Source organism: Rattus norvegicus, chromosome 3, assembly GCF_021556685.1.
Source record: "Rattus norvegicus strain SHRSP/BbbUtx chromosome 3, alternate assembly SHRSP_T2T, whole genome shotgun sequence".
Classification (NCBI taxonomy): domain Eukaryota; kingdom Metazoa; phylum Chordata; class Mammalia; order Rodentia; family Muridae; genus Rattus; species Rattus norvegicus.
In genome coordinates, this window is record NC_141536.1 from 54,469,163 (window position 1) to 54,487,608 (window position 18,446).

Sequence of the window (18,446 nt, forward strand, 5' to 3'; positions counted from 1 at the left end):
GTGTGGGGAGGGGCATGAAGATGAGTTATCTCAGAAGCAGAGAATGGAATCTCGGAAACCTAGTATGGTGAGGTTCTAGCCGGTAATCCTACTGCTTGGGAGGCAGAGACAAGAGCGTCTCAGAGTTCAAGGTCAGCCAGTTCTATATACTGAGTTCTAGGCTAGCCAGAGCTACATGATAAAACCCTGCCTCAAGAAACAAAATAATTAATAAATAAAAAAGACTTCCTGCTCTGTTCAAGACAGTGAAAAGAATACCAGCAAAGAGATCGGCTGGAGCGTGTTGGGTGTGAAACATATGAGTCTACTTTGCCCTGCTGCAGGGTCCTCTGCCCTGTTCCTGAGTCTCTCTTGGGCCGGCCGGTACGTTATGGAGTGTTGACTGCTCTCTACATTCCCCTGTCATCAAAACAAGTTAAACCAACTCCTCTGAAGCTGCAGCCTGACTCCCTGTCATCCCGCCTCCTCCTCCCGGTGTGAAGTGGGCGGGAGGCGAAGCGGCGTTCAGAAGCCTTTGGCAGCCTGCCAGGAACTGACAGTCGGGAGAAAAGGCTAGAGGAGGTGAAAAAATCTTAAAATATGTCCACTGTGAAGACTTTCAAGAAAAAAAAAGAAAGAAAAAGAAAAAAAACAGGAAATAACAGATCAAGTACATTCGAAGTATTCGAAAAGTATCTAATTGCCTAAAAGAAAGTCAACCTCCTCAGATCACGGCAGCGTCTCTATTGCCCGCTTCGGTGATACTGACGTTAATTCAGATCCTGTTACAGGAAACTCTTCCTTGTTAAAGTAACATTAAGTGCCCCGTTTTTTATTGATCTCCCCCTTCAGCTTAATGATAGAAACTTACTGATGTTTTAATAATAACCTCACACGCTTTATCTCATTGTACTGTGCCTTGCTACTAAAAGATGGAGTGAAACCTAACAGCATAAACATTTTGCAGATGTCTTTAAAGGCCAGGAGGAGGTGGGAAGGGGGGAGGGGGGAGGGATTCAATTGAGCTGCGTGTTAACAAAGATGGCTGCAAAACTAAAAGATAAAAGGGAGGCTCCTGTGTGAACATCAAAGAATTGTTAATGACAAGAAATACCATTAGGGTTAGCATTGCTTTTGTTTCAACCCTTTCACACCTGCAGTGTGTGGTGAGTTCAGCCTTTGTTCCAAAATCTGAATTACCTCCATTAGCATTTATAGGCCAAAAAAAAAAAATGGCTGCAGAAACAACAGAAACCTACTTCTGGCTCGCCCCTTTGACTCAAAACGTCAGAAATTAGTTAAATATCTGTAGATTTCCCTCTGGTCTCAGGGCCAGAGGTGTAAGGTTTAGGGTAATAGGTTGCAAATGAGTCCACTGGAAATGGGAGACTCGATCAACTTTGTAACTCAGAAAGAGAAGTTACAGTTGCAGCTCGGAGAAGTGCCCAGAAGAAGCCCAGACGTGAGCAACCGGCAAAATCAGAGCGTGAAATTCAGATTAGCCCTCCCCAGGCTGTGAGAGGAAGGGGGCATCGCAAGACTTGGCATGGCAAAAGGTGTAACCTGTTTTATTTGGCCCCTGAAAAATTTTAACAGATGGTGGGACCAGCTGTCTTTTTCAGCCATTTAATAAACTCTTCGGTGGTAACAGTTTGAAGAGTGGGGGATTTTTTTTGTTTTGTTTTGTTTTAGGCCAGAGGAGAAAATAAAGAAATCTGTCCCAAATTGTCTTTGCCAGGCTGTAAAGCCTGGAAACACAGAAAGTTAGAGGAACAAGGACAGCCATCCAAACCATTGTCTCAGCTTTTTCTCCTAAGGGAACCTCAACAAAGTCAAATCCCCTTAATGGCTGAAAAATGGGGTTTGTCTCGTTCTTTTTCTATCCGAGATGTTCAGATGCCCGTTATTTACTATCATTGACAAATGTGCAGCACTGAGGCATTCTTAGGAGTAACACTCACAGAATGTAAACACTTCGTTCTGACCGACGAAAGGGTGAATTCCTGCCGATTAGCAAGGTAAGTCTAAAATGACTTAGAGTTTTCTACCTCCTGTCAGAACACAATCAAAGAGGTGGCTTTGGAGCCTTAACTGCTTTCTAAAATTGGCATCTACCCTTCTCACACACACCCCACTAAAGTGGCACTTTTTAATAGTGGGAGTTACAAAGATTCTCCCCAGTGGCTCCAAATTCAACTCCTGCCTCCCACTTCCCTTCTTTTTTATAATTGTCAGTGATTCCTGTTGGAACAACAGCCACTTCCACTCGACAAACCTTTGTTTTATCTGGCAACTTGGGAAATTACACAGACAGGCTTGGCAATTAACTGGGACAAGGGAATTTCCACTTTCAAGAAGGACGGAAGCAATTGCCGGTTTACCCAGGCGATGCTTAGCAAAGAACCTGACACTTTCTCCTGTAAAGGTTTTGTTTCACAGTCTCGGGTCTCAAACCATTGAGCAAGACCTCCCACTAAAGTATGATCCTCATGAGTTAAAAGTAAGGCGGGGGGTATGGTGATGCACGCCATTCATCTCAGCACTTGGGAGGCAGAAGCAGGTGAATCTCTGTTTCCGGCCAGAGCTCTACGGTGAGACTTTTTTTCTCAAAAATCAAAAACAAATCAACAACAACAACAAAAACCTAGTGAATGAAAAAAAAAAGAAAGAGAAAGAAAGAAAAAGAAGTGGAAAGGACTTGACAGTTCCTGTGGGGAAGGTACAGTTTATTGTGGAGAAAAGGGAGAGCAGAGGTAGGGACATCTGGGAGAGCCCAGAGTGAACGCGAGCTTAAGCTGAACCACATAAGGAGATGGGGGAGGGAGAAGGGAGAGCCAGGAGCCAAGAGGTCAGAGGGCAGAGAGGCCAAAAGGTAAAATGACTGGGTTGTAAGAATCAGGAAACAGGGAAGGGAAAGCCTAGCTCAGTTCCTGAGCTGGAGAAGTTCAGGGTGGGGGTGAGGGATGCCAGCCAGGAGGACCCTGTAACAGGTAGGGAGCGAAGGATGCTGGGAGAGCTTGCGCCAACATCAGCTGCGATTTGTAATTCTTTTTCTTTTTTTTTTTTCTTTTTTCTTTTTTCTTTTTTTCCGGAGCTGGGGACCGAACCCAGGGCCTTGCGCTTGTTAGGCAAGCGCTCTACCACTAAGCTAAATCCCCAACCTCTAGCTGCGATTTGTTAGTAAGTACCTCAGTTAGCTATTTGCCCTGGGTTTTGAGACCTAACACCTAGTACCCAGTAAATGTTCTGCTTAGCTTCTAGCTTGCCTTCCTTCTTTCTGCTCTTTTTTTTTTTTTTTTTTTTTTTTTTTTTTGGAGCTGGGGACCGAACCCAGGGCCTTGTGCTTCCTAGGCAAGCGCTCTACCACTGAGCTAAATCCCCAGCCCTGCCTTCCTTCTTTCTGGACAGTTAGTAATGTTGTCATCTTAAACAAGTTTCGAAGTTTCGGGTGGTGGGGAGATATGATGACTAAAACACGGTTCCCTATACAATACAGAGGACTGTACTGAGTTTAAGGAATGGGTAGTTTCGAATTGAAAAAGAAAGAAAGAAATCGAACTCTTTTAGAAGCATCAAAGCTATCTGCAAACTAGACTTAGCTTATGGCTAGAAGGCACACGCTCTCGACTGCTTCTAGTCTCTACCTCCAAAGTTTCCAAACCTTTATTCCTATGCGAACCACGTGCAGGTACCACATCAATTAAAAAAAAAAAAAAACCACAATTCTGTCCAATCTTCCAGAATATAGAAAGGTACTTTATCCTGAAAATAGTAGGAAAAAATAAAATGATTCATATAAAACCCAACTGAATAGACATACACACATGCATGTGTCTCTATGTGTGTGTATATTTGTGTGTGTATAATATATATGTGTGTGTGTGTGAATATAACATATACACAAATATTTCCCCTCCGCCCCAGTATCGTTAAGTAAACAGGTGATCCAAGGTAAGTAAAGCACATTGTTTAGGACTCACTGTCACCTTTAATCCTTTAATATCTTCAGGGTAATTATATAGGCTTTCTGTCAGTGAGGTACAGCCCCAGTGTAGACACCTATTCACAGGGCGAGTTCTGCCCCATGTATGGCCACTTCACCTTTAGAATGTCACGCAGATCACCATCAGTGACTGTCCCCCAGGACTGTCACCTAAGGAGTGACCAGCAGAGTAGCACATAGAAAAGGACATAAAGAGCAGCGACCCCTAGAACTCATCTGGTGACATACAAGTTGGCTCTAATTGGTCAATAAAGTTGCCAGTGACCAATAGCTGGGCAGGGAGACAGAGGCTGGACTTTAGATTTCCTGGGCAAGGGACCATGGGATGAAGAAGGATTCAGAATTGCCATGCCGGGGAAGCAGAAAGATCAGGTCCGAGAGCTGGAGAAGCAAGAGCATACAGCCATGGCAGAGCCCAGGAAGAGAGGCCCCAAGTTCACCCCCTATTTGGGTCTAGGGTAGCAAAGATGAAATTTAGATTTTTAGTAAATAATAATTCAGAAATATTAGAGGGGAAGCATTAGGATGTGGAGGTTTGAGAGTGGCCCAACCATTGTGCTGTTTAAGGCATATTAAAATAGTAGGCCACATGTGAGCATTTTGGTGGGTAGCAAGCAACGTATGCCACCCCTGGCGGGGCAATTTGAGTTACATTAATAATTGATACAAAACACCGTCATAAATAAATGTCATATTTAATGTCAGAGAACTGTAACCTTCTTAACGAAATAAAAGCATTATCTTATTCAAGAGCAAAGGATTACAGATCAATGAGCCCATTAAAAGGTAAACTAGTGGGGCAGTGGTGGTGCACACCTTTAATACCAGCACTAGAGAGGCAGAGGTAGAGGCACACAAACCTCTGTGGGTTCAAGGACAGCCTGATCTACAGAGTGAGTTCCAGGACAGCCAAGGCTACACAAAAAAAACTGTCAAAAAGGGGGTTGGAGGTGCAGAAGCTATAAACTTCTTTGGGATTGTCAGAAAATTCTCAGTTTCTTCAGATAGCAAAGAAACTGAAATAAAAGAAAAAGTACAAGAACTCTTTATATTAGGTACTTCTTGAAAATATAAATTACCTTCTTAAACTGTTTCAGTAAACAGTTAAATTTCTTAGCATTCAAATAAATTAATGTTTTAACAGATTTAGCTTAAAATCTGGCTGTATATGAGAAAATGCACCTCCAGTTTCGCTGCAGTAAGACACGTAGTTACAAATACTCAAAGGGGGCTAAGTATTTCACAAAATATTTTAGTTAAGGTCATCCCAAAGATATCACTGAGCACGTGTTGTATGCCAGACAAAGAAAATTAAAGACAACAGGACATGGGAAAAGAAGAAAAAATAAAGAAGTTATATATGCCGAATATTAAAATATAAGGTTACAAAATAGGGTTTTATGGGCCCCAGAAGAGAAATAGAACAAGAAAGTTATAATGTCAACACTAATTTTTGATGATAGAGATGAAATTTCAAATTGGTCAAGAGGTGACTTCAGTGAATGACACTGGAAGAATTAAGACATTTCGGACATTTCGGAGGTGGGGGGACCCACAAAGCACTGACAAGCAACTATGTTAACCTGCTACATGGTCCTGGATGTAAGAAGTAGACTTTTCCTGCTCACTTGAGTATGAGATTCTCTTAGAGTCCTGCAGAGTTACAGGTAAGGGGGAGGAGCCAGGCTCTCCCTCCACCAGCTGGCAACTGGCATTCGCTGGCCACAGAACTGAATGTTGGAAAGTTGGTGGTTATCTGCTACATGAATGAAGTTAGAATCAGGAAAAGACAGTAAGACTCAAGCCCCAGACTCTTCATTAGAGAAGGCTTTGTGTCCTAAATAATGAGATGAGGGATTTGGGAAGGGAATAAGTTCCAGCCTAGAGGAGGAAAAGACAGGAAATATATCTCATGATGGGGGAACTTTACCAGTCCTGGGCCAAATCAGCATGGCATTTGTGAGTTTGCTTTATGCTGCCATCCCTTTCTGCAGAATTGTATATTGAAAGCCACTTACTTCCCTACTCCCTTGAGTTTGTTATTTCCAACATCATGGATGATAATAAAAGCACAAAATTCGTGAAGCAGAGACGAGGCTGAGAGCGATGGCCAGGGCTCAATCGGTATCTGCACCCATCTCCTCTACCGTATTCCCAGAGTCATGTGCAAAGCGTGATCAAACCTTCACAGAAGGAATTGATAGGAGAGGACGGCCAAGCTTAAGGAATTCATCCCTTCTTAACCAGAAACAAGCTTGCCTGTGGTCTGCCCCAAACCGAGGTGCTGTCATCACTATTCTGCACAACTGAGGTAACAGCTGTGCACCCCTCTGCTCCTGAGGGAACAAGGCTTCCTCTACTCTCCACATCGGCACCATCCCTGAAAAGACAGTTGAGGACAATGGCAGCCAGAGCCGCTGCTCCAAAGACCCACAGTGAGGACTGGAGAATGAACGGTCTCCTTACAAGTGCCAATTAGGATTTCATCATTAAAAAGTCCCAAATAGGGGCTGGGGATTTAGCACAGTGGTAGAGCGCTTACCTAGGAAGCGCAAGGCCCTGGGTTCGGTCCCCAGCTCCGAAAAAAAGAACCAAAAAAAAAAAAAAAAAAAAAAAAAAAAGTCCCAAATAGATGAAAGGGAGCTCTGCAGAACAAAAGACAAACGGTTATAAAAAGTAGGAGAAAAATGGGTGAACGTTCCATACTGTTAGGTGGAGAGGCCTTTCCTAACAGAATGCCAATGATAGTTTTAAAGGACGAAAAAATGGCCCCAGGCATGGTGGCACACGTGTGATGTCAGCAGAGGTAGAAAGATTGGAAGTTTAAGTCAGCCTGAGCCACAGAGCTGAGACTGTATTACAAAAAGAAAACGAAAGAAAGAAAGAAAGAAAGAAAGAAAGGAAGGAAGGAAGGAAGGAAGGAAGAAAGAAAGAAAGAAAGAAAGAAAGAAAGAAAGAAAGAAAGAAAGAAAAAAATCCCCTTTACTCCTGGCCCAGTGAATTCACAGGTAGAAATCCTCTCTGGGAGAATGGGCAGAGCTCTGTACAACACGTCACTCTTTGGAGTGCTATACATAAGAGCAACAATAAAACAAGAATCAATTCAGATACTCAAATACAGAGAATGACGGCTAGGCATGCAGTGGATTAATATGTAAACTTTCAAATGGTCCAAATGATCAGGTTAAAAAGAGAAAGCCTGGTGCAAAATTCTTTTTTTTATAATATACTTACCTTCCTCCATACTAAGAATCAAACCCCAGCCCTTGTTTATAAAGGACCTTCCCTGAATTGTATCCTGTAATATAGATATCGATATAGATGCTATTTTCAATCTCCTGAAAGACTGGGGAAGTGTATTAAAAGCTGGTGATGCTTGTCGTTCTGCACCAAATATGTAGCAGTCCATATGAGAGAAGAAATGGTTAAGGAGACAAAGTAGCTGACTGTATTTCTTTCCTCAAATGTATATTGTTTATATGGGACCAACCCAAGTATAAGTGAACTCATCTCCAAACATGCTTTCCTGTGTAAATCTTTGTAAAACATCAAATCCTGGGTTAACAGGCATTGGGCAGTGGGGTGAGACAGGCTTTCTTTGTATAGCCCTGGCTGTCCTAGAACTCACTCTGTAGACCAGGCTGACCTTGAACTGAATGATCCCCTGCCTCTGCCTCTGAGTGCTGGGATTAAAAGTGTGTGTCACCACCACCACATGGCAAACTTTCTGTTTTCTTTTTTTAAGAGTTCCAGGAGGAAACTCATCACCAGTGTTTCAAGAAGACATCTTATAAACTGCACAGTTAGGTAGGGAATTTATTTTGGCACATCTTTGGAAATGGATTATTGTGAAACTCTTAAAACTTCTGTAAATTATATAGCAATAAGAGGGAACATTTATACCAAAAAATTAAGCAGAAGTCCAGAAGACTACAGGCACAGGTGTTCTAGTCAATGAGTTTGGAAGTGTAGGCAGTCTAGGGTAAGCTAATAGACAATCAGGCTGAAGTTAATTCTGGAAATGGTTTCATAGAATTTTCAACAAATACCAAAAGAAAAAAGAAGAAAAATAAAAAGAGAACAACTGCGTGAAACACAAAAGTGGAATTTTGTGAGAAAGAATGGAGATGAAGACCAGGGCTTCCTGGGTTGTTCACTTCTGGTGAGGTCACATGCACCAGGGATACACCCCCAGCCTTAGAAGCCCAGTGACCCTGCCATCAGCCCATCAGGTGGCATCTGGTCCTGGAGAACTGACAGACTGGGTGTTTTGTTTTGTCTTCTTGGCTTTTATTCATATTACATCCCAATCACAGCTTCCCCTCCTCTCCTCCCAATCCCACCCTTAGAATTTCCCCCACTACCCTCTCCCCTTCTCTGAGGAGAATAGGAAAGCCCCTCTCGGGTACCACCCCACCCTGGGATGCTAGTCCCAGCAAGGCTAAGCTCCTCCTGTCCCACCGAGGCCCAGCCAGGTTTGTTTTAAATTAAGAGCTTGAACTGTTGCCTTCCTGAAGTCTCACAAGGGCCTGTACAACAGGAGAAGTTCTAGCAAGGGGAACCAGGACTTAGAGCAGAAAGGGGATGTATGGTTTACACAATGATCTGAGCAGATTCCAGGCTTCCAGGACTGGTTGGGGTGGAGGTGACAAGATGAAACTAATAAAGGAGAGGAAATGACATGGTTCTCAGAGCACTGGCCGAGCTGTCCTGTGTCACATTAGAGCAGGCCTTTCACAGTGGACACCAAGCTCCACTAAGCCACAGTAAGTTGTCAGTCTCCCAGGCAAGATCCAGAAGTCAGGACTCAGTTACAGGAAGAGAGCACAGTGACACGCGATCATGGTTCCAACACCTTCCACAAGGGTAGAGGGTCAGGGTGAGCTGGGAGATGGGGGATTGTACTTTCCTACAAGGTTCATACTTTATTCTTCAAATTTCTACCCAGTGTTTCACTCCTGTAACCAAAGTCCTCTATCCTTAAAACACTGTTTCCAAGGAGATAGGACACTGCTGGAAAACACTGCTGCTGGGAATGGTGAGATGGCTCAGGAGCTAAGAGAGCATGGTGGGGCTAGAGAAACAGCTCAGTGGTCAGGAGAGCATACTGCTCTTACAGAGGCCCTAGGTTCAGTTCCCAGCACCTACACTGGGCGGGTTGCAACCACAGGCACCTACACTCATGTACATACACACAACACAAATAAACATGATTAAAAATAAACTTTTGAAATATACAAAATACCGACCACCCTATATTAGTATTTTGAGTCATTTAAAAATTAATAAATAAATGGATGGAAAGATGGACAGACAGACAGACAGACAGACAGACAAACTGGTTCTCATACGACCCTGAATGGCCTTGCACCTGAGATATAGCTGAGGATGACCTTGAACTTAGAATTCTACTGTCTTTGCCTCTTGAGTATGTGTCACTGCACTTTGTTTTGTGCAGTACTGGGAAAGGCACCCAGGGCTTCCTGGGTGCTAGGGTAGTGTCGGTTGATGTCCTTATGCAGGTGAAGGCAGACACAAGATAAAATGAGGCCTGTCATTGGATGAGGAGGAAGGAGGGTGGGAACAGAGGTTTTAGAAGTAGACGGAGAAGCAGAAGAGAAGAGAATGGAGGGAGACGTAAACAATCCTCACCATGCATAAATATTTCTTAAGGGATGGATTTCTATAGGTCAATTTATCTTATCTAGGTGGCCAGTTTATATCTTTACCAATTGGTTGTGAGTTTATTGTGTGGGTGTATTGTGGATTGAGAATTTAACATATAAATCTGATTGTTGGGTTGAAAATTGTTGAATCTTGATTTTACTGGGTTGCTGGAACCAGAGAGTTTGAGGCCAGAAGAGAGCCGCCAGGAGAGATACTAACCAGAGATAAATTATGGTTAGTTCCACATGGCCCCACGGGTGCCAGAACTAACTCCAGGGACCAGAGTGGCCAGGTGCCACACCGGAACGGCTCTCGGACCACCTGGGTCCGAGATAAAAGTACCCCACAGTCCCATGTAGCCCTATGGGTGCCGGCAATAGAGTGGGTTAAAATATTCCCCTTTAATTAATATTTACTGCAACAGGCTAACATCCTAGAAACAACTATAGTCTCGGCCTCTTGATGTCCTATTTACAAACCATTTCTTACAGTAGTTTAAAAGACAAATCATTTCATAATCACTCATATTTCCATCTCAGAGGAAGATTATTTTTACGTTCTTAATTTTGCCTATACTTACTTGACTTCTGAAAAATCTCTATTAATAACGTTTTATGAGTTTTAAACTTTTACTAATAAAAAGGAACAAGAATGAGATATTTCAAAACTCCTTTCCATTCTAGTATTCTCTTTCCTTTGACCAAAATAAAATCTGAAGGAAAGGCCATACCTGCAGCACCGACTCATTTTTATTTCGCTTTTGACAGCAGAATTCAGGAACTAACAATTTGCAGTAACTACATTGTTCTTTTGATAATAAAAGAGCTACGCGTGACTCTCTGAAACAGTTGCGGCCAGATGGCCCTGTAATGTATAAGTGACAGTGCCTTTGAAAACTAGAGGATCGGCTGCTCTGGGGGAACGGAACTTCATATTCTCTGCAAAGCCAAGGATGAGTGAGAACAGTAAAGGTTTGAACCCTAGCTGCTCAGCCCCTGCCTCTACGCCTCAGCCCTTTCCTGCTGGTGCCAGCACCAGGTGGAAGGGCAATTTGGTCTCCTCTTGACTTAATCCTCGCCTGTCTGCGGAGTCCTCGCCAAGGGTGCCAACTATAAGGATGGCTCTGGGTTTAAACACCTGCCCATCAGGAACTGGACTTAGACCCCCAACTTCCTTTCATGCAGCCACAAGGCAGACATCAGATGGTGGTGACTTCTGGTCCCTCCTGAGAGGCTTGGTCACATGGCATCCCACAGCTCTCTGCTACAGCTCTGCTGTTTTCTGCATACCTACCCAAGCGTGGGGTTTTAGAATAGCAGACAGAATCTTTAGGAAGCCTTACTTGAAGCAATTATTCAGCAGAGCTGTGCTTTCCCGTCGTCCGAATCTCGCAGAACCCTCTCCCATTTATTTGTGTGTCTCTGTGCTTAAACACCGGACATACCGTTATGTTCATGATTTTAATCCCCTGGCGTTTATGAACTATTTTAATCCTCTTACCCAACGAGTAAATACTCCCATTCTCGTCATTTTATGGACGAGGAAATGAAGCACAGGCAGGTAAATTGTGAACAGTCACAGATAGAGTAGTAGTAAGTGGAGAACCTGAGACCCAGTCTGGTCCCAGAATCCATGCCTGAAGTCCTGAACAAGCTCATGCCTTTGACTTGGTGCCTGGCTGGTGGCGATACTTTCAATAATTGCAGAGCCTTGAGGAGGTAGCCTGTGACTGCAGAAAGTAGGTCCCAGGTTATAAAGCCCCAACCTGATTACAGCTGAGCTCTCTCTCTGTATAGTAAGCATCATGCAGCAAGCAACTACTACAAGCTCCCACTCCTAGAGCTGCCAGCCATCTTGCCTGCCCTGGTATGCTAGACTTTATCTCCTTAACTGCGAGCCAATATAAACGTCTCCTCATATCAGTTATTTGTGTCAGGTGTTGTGTTACAGTAGCAGAACAGCGACTAACACAAGTAATAGTTTCCCACATCTTATCGTAAACAATCCCAAGGGCTGGTAGGCTATCTGCATCACTTGCAGCTAATACTTCTGCATCACTTGCAGCTAGTACTAGTCTCTTCTAACTAAATCCTAACTCGTTACTCTCTTACAGCTGGAAGTTCATGCTACCTTGGTCTGCTCCTCCCTGCCTTCTGTGTTTCCTTTCTAGAGGAAAGTGAAGCTGATGGTCTTAAAACTGCCATCAGTGTGTGACACAGGATTCTCCCTTGAGCAGAGACTTTCTTGATATAGATCACCTTGCATATAGTAGACCTAGACCTTCCAGGGAAACTAACTGGGTAGTAGTAAACCCTTTGCTACCATACATGAGCAGGATCTTGACTTGTATGCATTTAATGACGTAATGACAAACACCAGGTAAGGTACCAGAGATACACGGTAAGCAAATCCCATAGTCCCTGCCTCAGAGGAGGCCACACTCCAACACAGACACAGGCTAAGAGGCATTCTGCCCAGATGATGAGAAACGGGCGAGCTAGAGAGATTCACAGCATGCTGGAGGGCAAAATCCAGGGGAAGGTTCTCAGAAAGCAGTGCTTCCCAGCCTCAGACCTTAGCCTAAACAGTGAGTCCACAGTAGGCCATCAATGTGGAGTTCATTAAGACTGACACACAAGGTCCAAAGTGTCCTCCACCCCCACCTCCCCAAGATAAAGTTTCTCTGTGTAGCCCTGGCTGTCCTAGAATTTGCTTTGTAGACTAGGCTGGCCTTGAACTCAGAGATCCACCTGCTTTGCCTCGTGCTCCTGAGTGCTGGGATTAACATCATGAACCTCCATTCGGGCCAGTGTCCATTGTAATGATCACCGAGGCATCAGGGGTTGGCTACACTGAAGGAATGATGTTAGATGTGCAATGTAATTGCCAACCCTACTTTACAGAGCTATAGAGATGTCTTTTCAAATTACATTTATTTTGTGTGTGGTGGGGTATCACTCTGTGTGTGTGTGTGTGTGTGTGTGTGTGTGTGTGTGTGTGTGTGTGTGTGTGTGTGTAAATCAGTGGACATCTTGTGGGAGTTGGTTATTGTCTCCTTCCACCACGTGAATCCCAGTGAGCAACTCTGTTCTCAGGATTGGCAGCAAGTCCCTTTACCTGCTGAGCCATCTTACCAGCACGGAAGCTATACCTTCAAGCTGACAACTGCACATCTACACTGCATGCTCCCAATAATGTTACAGGAAGGGCTGGTGTTACCGAACTGTCTGCAGCATGGGGAGGTTTCACCATCATTGGCAAAGCCAGGACTTCAACTCCAAGCACATACCCAGAGCCCAGTTACACAGAGGGGTACATAAATGTTGGGGATATTTAGAAGTGACCTCTCTCCCTTCACTTTCTCTCATTAAATGGTTCTTTTTTTATTTATTTAAAAAATATTTACTTATTTTATATATGTAAGTGTTTTGCCTGCATGGAGGCTCTATACCACATGCATGGGACCTGAAAAGAAACAAAATTTTATACGGTTGTGAGCCACCGTGTAGGTATCAGATCCTCTACAAGAACAAAACGTTTACTTAACCACCCAACCACCTTTCCAGCCCATAGACCAAAGATTCTCACTGGAATTCTAGAAGACGTTGAACAAAAATGAAGTGAAAACCATGTACGTACACACTTGTATGCGATGTTTACAGCAGAATTATTTGAAATCTCCCCAAATATTTACAACCAAAGTGTCCTTTGAGGAGTAAAGAAATGAACCACGATGGGTAGACACAGCGGAATACTATACAACAATAAAAAAGAAACAACTGACACACACCAACAACTTGGTGCCCAGTCATTAAATGAAGTGGGAAGTTTCAACATGTCACATACTGTGCAGCTCTAAGATTGCAGAGATGGGCGGGGACGGCAGACGTAATCATGGGAGAGGTGATGTAAGCCAGAGGTAGCCTGCAGGGTTTACCGGTTTGAACACCTTGCCACTGTTGCCTCTAGAATTCTGAGTCCTTCGCTCTCGGGTATACTCCAGGATAATGGTTTTCTTACCTTCGGCCCAGTTTTCAGGGCCTATTTCATGACTTCATCCTCTACCACACAGCCCCTTAACAGAGGGTGCCTGTCCCAGCTGACCTATGCTGATTCACCCGGTGACAAACTATTCTGGCCAGTTTCCTCCAGATGGGTGCCAAGCGTGTTAACACCTTGCACCCCAGTGCATATTAACGTTTCAAGTGGCTCGTTAATTGCCGCGGATTAAAAGCGGGTTGATAATCCACAGCTTATGCATGGCGGCTGGCTCAGGTTTTATCTGGGGCTCCAAAACCCCAAAAGGAAGAAAATGACTGCTGAAGGACTGAAGGTTTCCCATTTCCCTGAGAAACTAGTGAGAAGAGAGCTGCGTGTGTCCTGGGGCCACCCACAGAGCTTCTGGGAAGCGCGGGGGTGGGGGGGGGGGTGAGGGCACGGATAAGCCCTGGAATGCATTTTCCGGTAGCTGAAGCTGTGTAAGTGGCGGACTTCCTGGCTGCCTGTTTCTTTTTTTCTTTTTTTTTTTTTTATTAATAGCCTCTTGGCTGGCCCTTCGTGGAGATGTTCTAGCAGCTGGGGACCTGCCTTGGGGCGGATTTGAGGTCCCGGAGTCCTGATGAGTGGCTTTGTTCTCTTAAACACCATTGTCATCTGGCTCACCTATTACTGTGAATAATTTGCTAATTTTGGCCATAAAAACAAGTTCTTAGACAATCTCCAGTAATGTGTCTTTTTATGTCGATCAGGAGAGTATTTTCCTGCCTTCTTTTTGTTTGATATGGAAATGAGCCCGATAGCTTTATAGCCAGGCAGGAACTGGAGCAAGGGAGAGAAGGGAAATTGTGTCCTCCACAAAGGTGGCTTCTGCTCTCTCCAGAAAGCTTTGAAGAATTAGTTCTCAGAAAACAAAGTCTCTCAGAATAAATGAGTACCAAATTAGAGTTCCCATGGGCACGGAGGACTGCTTTCTGGGTGTCTAGAAAACATACGTACATGTCTATGCATATATAATTATGGGATGGGTTGCCCGATGTCGCTATTGATAAATCATCAGAGACCAGGCCTCCCTGTGTCGGGAAGTAAGCAGGTTGGGAGAGTGACATCATCAATTATTCGAATATTTGGACTCACCAGCATATGATTCTGGCCAAGGCAGGCCTGTCTCCAAATTCCCAGGCCCACACTACCTGCAGGCCGAGGAGCCCTGGGCTTCCCTTTCCTTCTCCCCACTGATGAATCCCTCCCCTTTCAGTCATCCCTGAACCCTACTTCTGCTGGTCACTCTTGTCCCAAACGAGGGATGCTGAGTGTACTTGAATATGAAAGAGTGACATCTCCCTGTCACTTCGGGCTGGCATGTGCCATCTTAGACATGTCACAGGCCTGCCTTTAGTCCCTGATGCCCCCACCCCCAACCCCCAGCCTTTGTCTCCGTTCCAGTGCTTAGGAGTGGACAGTAGTGCTGGAGATTTACTCACAGGAGGAGAGGGGCATTGAAAAACAATTGAACCTGCAGAGCAGAGGTGTTACACTCTTGTTCACAAGCTTTCCACATCCTTGAGTTTCCCTGAGGTTCCTCGCCCGATGTCAGTGTGCCAGGCTCCTTCTCAGTGTGCTGGGCACCCCGTACCCCTGAGCCTCTTTCCCACGCTTTTTACCCTATACTCAAGGTGTATGTGAAACTGTTCAGGGCTATTTTTTCTTCTAGCCAGTGCTCTCTAAACATATGTCCAGAATCATATAAAAGTCCTGCTCCGGCAGACGCTGTTAGCGTTCTGTCTAAGCTCCACCCCCACAGTTACCTGGCAACAACCAGGTATACCTGACTTACTATGAAGGGGCCTGCTTGCCCCCTCCTTATTCTCTTCCCTTGCTCTTGCCCTCTTCCCCTTTTCCCCTCTGTCCCTTCTCTCCCCATTCTTCTTCCCCCTTCCCACCATGTGCTCACAGCCGGCCTTTACTCCTCTCCTCTATCTTCTTCTCTCATTAAATCTTTCCACGTGGAACCATGTTGGCCTATTGTGGTTTGTCCAGACAAGAGCTGAGATTTCTACCCCAACAGACCCCACCCTCTCCCATATACACGTATGTAGTGTGCCCCCGAGAGCCTCACTGAGATTTGAGGTAGCCTGCCATGGTCCTCTTACCTTCTCTGGCCCTCAACTTCCATATTTAAAAGTAGGTTGGACTTCAAGGACTGGTTCACCCTTTAAATATATGATCTGCCACCAAGAGAGGGGTTTCTCTTCTTTCTCTTTCCTCTCTCTCTTGATGGAGGATCATTACTTCGGCCTTTAAAAGGAACAACTATACTCCTCATGGTGCAACAGGGTGAAGCCCAAGGACGTCCAAGGAAGAGCAATGAGACAGGCACAAAAGCACAAGTACATAAGCTACCTCTCATCCTGTGGCTAAGAAGTATTAAATCCACAGGGGCAGAGTGTAGAACGGTGGGTGGCATGGGCTGGGGACAGAGAGGAAAGGAGAGATATTTAATGTGAAGACACCTGTCCGCTTTGAGATGAGAAATAAAACCTAAAATGGTTAAGATGGCAAATCTAACTGCAAAACTGGCGAAAACTGGTCTTTTTTAAAAAAGATTAGGTAGAAAAAAAAAACTTCATGAAAGACATGTGAAAGGGAAAAAAAAGTGTCTCTAGTGTGTCGTTAGAATGCAGAAACAAAAACAGAGGCAGAAGACGCAGTCCTTATTTGGCAGGTGAAGAAAATTGGGCCCAGAGAGGCAAAGAGCTTCCCCAGATCCACTCAGGCTCTCTGCTTGCCTTGCCCAGGAGCCTGCGTTACTTGCTATTCTGTAATCAAAACTAGGAATGTGAGCCGCTGTATCATGAACTGGACCTGGGGTTCAGTCCTCAGCCCTTGACCCAGAAAATGTTTTAAAGAAACTCCATAGTGACCCTGTTTTCAGAAAACAGCCTTACCTCACGGTGTTGTACAGAGAGGAGAGAAATTCAATCTTGTCAGTTATCAACTAGGTAGGAAGAAAACAAAAATACACACACACACACACACACGCACACATACAAATTTCTCTGGTTCTTCCTTTTCTATTTACATATGCCTTGTTGTATCAAGTCCTTGGAGTCTGAAGATTGATGAAGCCGTTATGACAAATGACATAGGAAGTCTGGTTTGCTTCTTGGATGGGAGAGCATTACCCAAGTGACAAAGGCTTTTTGGAGGTGAGGACTACGACCACCCATAATGCCTTCACCCTCAGGAGGCAAGCTTAAGTGAGCAGGTGACTGAGCTGCCTTGAGTCTCACTGAAACCCTCCAGGTTGGGGTTTTGCTTTGCCTCAGCCCTCAGCTCATTTGTCTAAAACATTTCATCATAACACTGAGATCCGGGAGCGCTAAAATGTCAAAGGAAATTAAGGCTTTCTGCATCTTAAAAACCCACCCCACCAAAAGGAGGAACAGGGGTTACCACTGTGGCTAAAATAACTACCCTCCAAAGCCATTTGAAAAGCTCCATAATTAGACTCGATTCTTCACATGCTAATAAAAAACTGTTTTAGGAGCTGAAGAGATGGCTTGATGGTTATTAGCGGTTGTCACTCTTGCAGAGGAACTTGGGTTCTGTTCCCAGCACCCACATAGTGTCTTACACCCATCCATAACTCCAGTTCTAGACCTAATGCCCTCTTGTGACTTCTGCAGGCACACGTATGGTGCATGTACATACACAAAGGCAAAACACTCATATAAATAAAAAATTTAAAAATTAAACAAAATATTTATTATAAAACAAAGTAACTATTTTAAAGAGACAACTGGGCCAGCAATGTAGCTCAGAGGCTAGCATTGAAGGTGCTGGGTTCAACCCTTAGCATTACAAAAAGGGCATGGTGGTGGACAGTTAAGTTAGAAATGTGGCCTAAAGTTACTCAAAACCCATTAAATCCAAAACCACAGAAAAATACCCTACTTGTCAATATATATCCCAGAAACAGGTAAACAAATCCCCACTCCTCACTGTCAAACAAGGGTAAAGTTATGAGATACCTAAAGGGGGCTTCGGTCCAGAGTCCAAGCTTTATGTTTAAAATAGAGTGTTTAGGCTACGTAAATATTAACCACAGGAGGCCTCCGGCATAATGGAGTTCCTCTCCAGTCTCAGGAGTGAAGGGAAATGACCATAAACACCATTAGTGTGAATGCAGTGTGTCCAGTGTAAACGTTGGCAGAGGTGAAGTCTCTTGTGGGAGGCTTGTGGGAGGTTCCGATCACCCATGTGCCATGTAAGAGTGCTTTACTGTTTAAGAAGAAATCGAGGTGGCTAAATTTTAAAACTTATTCTCTCTCTCTCTCTCTCTCTCTCTCTCTCTCTCTCTCTCTCTCTCTCTCTCTCAAACACACACACACACACACACACACACACACACACACACACACACACACACACACACACACACACACCCCACAGTAACCTCATTGCATCAACTGGCCGTTCTCATGTCCTCCTCATGCTGCAAATGACTACCCTTCCACCCAGCTTGAGGGTTTACAGTCAGCAGATAAAGATGGCATAGGAGTCAGGCAACACTTGCCATCCTTTAAGAAAAAAAAATCCAGGGCTGGAGAGATGGCTCAGCAGTTAGGAGCACTGACTGCTCTTCCAAAGGACCTGAGTTCAATTCCCAGCAACCACATGGTGGCTCACAACCATCTGTATTGGGATCTGACTCCCTCTTCTGGTGTGTCTGAAGACAGAAACAGTGTACTCATATGCATAAAATAAATAAATCTTTAAAAGAAAGAAAAAGTACATA